This window comes from Neophocaena asiaeorientalis, unplaced genomic scaffold (genome assembly GCF_003031525.2).
Source record: "Neophocaena asiaeorientalis asiaeorientalis breed wild unplaced genomic scaffold, Neophocaena_asiaeorientalis_V1.1 scaffold223, whole genome shotgun sequence".
Lineage (NCBI taxonomy): Eukaryota > Metazoa > Chordata > Mammalia > Artiodactyla > Phocoenidae > Neophocaena > Neophocaena asiaeorientalis.
This window is the reverse complement of record NW_020175045.1, coordinates 292,811-296,487: the sequence shown is the minus strand read 5'-3', so window position 1 is coordinate 296,487 and position 3,677 is coordinate 292,811. Positions and strand designations below refer to the sequence as shown.

The 3,677-nt window shown below is 62.7% G+C and overlaps 1 protein-coding gene across 1 annotated transcript in view; it reads right to left on the bottom strand.

Annotated features, from left to right (window-relative positions):
* Positions 1-3,677, bottom strand: part of LOC112412044 (trinucleotide repeat-containing gene 18 protein-like) — a 34,013-nt gene that overhangs the window by 30,023 nt on the left and 313 nt on the right. The gene's annotated exons all lie outside the window — the stretch shown is intronic.

The following is a 3,677-nucleotide window of genomic DNA, read 5'->3' as shown; positions in this document are numbered from 1 at the left end:
GTCCACCCTCCCCCTCCCCCCAGCTCCAGCCATTCTCAGGGCTCACAGCCCCTCACCACTCCGGCCAAAAAAGTCCCTCGGTATTTTCTTTCCCTCACAGTCTACCTCTCTCTTTAAAATGACTTCCTTCGCTGACTTATGTTTACTGCCTGGCCCCCCACACACTAAGATGGGAGCTCCAACGACGGCAAAGATTTTTCTGTGTTTGGTCGCCGCCGATTCCCAGGGCCAGAGCAGTGCCTGGCACCCAGGAAGCACTTGGAAATCCTTTGCTGAGTAAATGAACAAGTGAGGAAAGAAGACAGTGCTGAGGCTGAGAGCTAAAGAACCAGGAGGCTCAGAGAGCCAGGGGGCTGTGGAGGCCCTTCCAGATTCTAGAACATTCCCCAGGCCTTCCCTATGCCTCTGCCCAGACGAGGATGCACCCAGCAAATCTCCCTTATCTTGGGGATCACATCACTCCACCAGCCAGTCCCAATGATTAATCTTCTTAAATCAATCTCAGTAGGCTGACTGGATTCCAGAGATAGAGCTGATCAGACCCTGGAGAAGGCCCACAGCCCGCTATTGTCCACTGGCCGGTCCGAAGTGCAGGGCCTCCCCATTCTGATCCTGGGTTCCCACCCCCGACTCACATATCCTCCAGGGGCCAGCCCAGGGTGTGGGGTCAGGGAGAATAAACATCCAAGCACAAAATCCTGCTAACAGCTCTTTAATTGCAATGGTGAGGGCAACTGAGTCCAGGCCTCCCAACCCCAGAACAGAGGAGCAGGTCGACCAGGTGTTTGTCACTTACTTGCCCATTTCACCGACTGCTGTGAACATTTTCGGGCTCACATATCTATCAATACTCAAGATCACTGGAAAGGTAACCGGGACCCTCTATCCCAAACCCCATTTATTCCTGATTTCACCTCCTCTTCTGCAGAGGAAGGAACCATCTCTCTGCACCCGGATCCACGATGCAGAAAACTGTCTCCCAACCCCCCTGTCAATACCTGCTTGAATAGGGTCCCAGCCACCACCCCACAGCCAGGGTCCCTTCCAGCTGTGAGCCCTCCTGGGGGCAGCTCCCTCAGCCATGGAAAGCTGGATTCACCCGGAGTTCCCGCCCACGCTGGAGTCCAGAGGTAACTCGGCCTCTCCAGCTGTGTGACCTGAGGCAAATAGCTCAGCTTCTCTAGGCTTCCCAGTACAAGCATAAACAAATAAAGATGTGGCTGATAACGCTGGCGTGACTTAGGGAGCTGACAGCCAAGAAGGTGATGCGCCTTAGAAGCGGAAAATTTACCACCTGCACCCCGCAAGAAAGGCGGGGACGGGTGCTGGGTTGAGAAATTTGTAAGCCTGCCCCGCCCCAAGCAGTGAATGGGGAGCAGTTCCCCACCGCCCGGCTAATGGGATGAGCACCGGGCTTGGTCTGGGCGTTGGCCCAGGGTCTGGGGGTCCCTAGGTCTCAGTGCGGCCACTCGACCGGCGGGGATTAAGAGGCAGCGTCAACCCCCCACCCTTCCCTGCTGGGTGAGCGAGCACCGGCCTGAGCGGCGGCGCTCCCCGCGCCCGGCTGCTCTTTCCTCCATGACCTCAGCCGCCGAGCACGCAGAACTCAGGCAGGTCCTAACTCACAAAGCGCAGGCACAGGCCTCTGCGGCCACCTCCCGCTGGACTTCCTCGTCCTGCCTGCCCCTCCCCCGAGTCCCTTCCCCCCGTGCCTCAGCCTCCCCATCCACCTAATGGGCATTAGGTGGCCTGGTTGCTGCGCTTGGGCTCGGCGCGGCCCTGGCCCCCTTGAGTGGTGGCTGTTTCCCCGGCTGCTTCTCACTAGAACACTTGGCCGCTGCCAGGCCCCAGCCAGATTGGACACCGGGAGTCCGCGGCGCCCTCTCCCAGACTCTCGGAAGGCGAGTGAAGGCCCTGCCAGCCAGAGTGACTGGGGTCTCACTTCTAGGCCACAGAACCCTGCCACCTCTCCGGGCCGGGCCAAGCGACCTTAAGGGCGCAAACACAAAAATGACCGCGGCCTCTGGGCGCGCGCAAAAGGGAACAACCCGACCGGCCCTTTGTACCCCAGGGCCGCCCCCCAGCCCTTCCTCTAGGGTCTCCGGCACCCCTCCCTCACCGGAAGCGCACCACTTGGGAGAAAACCCTAGCCCTCAGCGTGGCCGGCCGGGCAGAGCTCCTGGGGGACACGCGCACCCCAAGGCCACGACCCGGTCCTCGCCCCCCCACCCCCGGGCAGGCGGGGATCTTCGCGCTTCCGGCCCCCCCGACCCCGTGCGTTCCCCTCCCCCGCCTGGCGCCTCACAAAGGCCCTTTGTCCCGCCGAGCCCTGGGACTCTGGTCCCTGAAAAGTTCCAAGAGAAAAATCAAAGAGAGGGGCAAAAACAGCGAGTGCTGCCGAGCGGGCTGGGTCGGTGCGGCAGGGCCAAGGCGGCTGCTGCGGCCCAGAGCTGTCCCCTCCAAGACCCCAAGGCCAAGGGAGCGTCGGGAGCTCCCCGAGAAATCACAGGAATCCTAGACTACGCTTTGTTGTGGGAGAGGTGGATTTTTTTTTTTGCGGTACGCGGGCCTCTCACTGTTGTGGCCTCTCCCGTTGCGGAGCACAGGCTCCGGACGCGCAGGCTCAGCGGCCATGGCTCACGGGCCCAGCCGCTCCGCGGCATGTGGGATCTTACCGGACCGGGGCACGAACCCGTGTCCCCTGCATCGGCAGGCGGACTCCCAACCACTGCGCCACCAGGCAAGCCCGAGGTGGATTTTTTTTAAAGTTGAAGCGTGGGACGCCAGGCACAAAGCTGGAGGCAGACGGGGGAGGAGGAACCGGGTTTTCTGCGGCGGCCGAAGGCAAGTCTGGAGGTCCCCGCGTCTCCCTTCCCACCCCGCCGGACTGGAGCGGCCGAGGCCCGCGTGGGGCAAGCTTCTCCCTCTCCAGTGTGGTCCCCACCGAGCCTGGGCAGCCCCTCTCGGGAAAGGGCAGAAGCCACCGGGCCTTCTCGGACACCTCCTCCCGCGCTTCCATGTCAGACCCATGGTGTTCCCTCCGCCGATCGTGCCCCGCGGATCCGCTCCTGCGCCACTTCCTTCCCCTAGCTTCGGGATGGCGACCGCCCAGGATCTGCATCCCTGCCTTCCCGCAGGAAAACAAGGGGTCCCCGGGGCCGGGGTTGCTGCCCTCCTTCCCGGGGGTGTGGAGGCGGGGGGGTGGGATGAGGGGTCTCCCAAGGGCCGCCGGCCGCCCGCCCCCCGGAGGCCGCGTTCCCAGGGCTGGGGTCTTCGTCCGTCCGCACCCTCAGACGCCGGGGCTGGCTGGAGACCCCGCACGAGAGTTGAGAAGCTAAGGAACGAACCCAGGCCCAGGGCGCCTGAAAAAACATTTGCCACAAAAACTATTCCGGCTCTGGGAGAAGATGTCTCAAAGGGTATGGAGTTGGTCTGTTCTTTTCTCGCCCAGATTTTGAAAACTCCAGCCCAGGCTCGAGTTGCAGGAGCCCGGGGTTTGGAATAGTCCCTGGTGGCTCCCGTTTCGGCAGACTCGAGCGCCTTGGGAGGGCCCGAAGCGCCGGGGAAGGCAGCTGAGTCGCGCGCCCCTCTCCACCGGAGCCTCCAGACTGGCCTCTGCCCCGGGCCCAGGCGTCTCCCCGGCCCGGGAACTGAGCCTGCCGGCAACCCATGGGCAC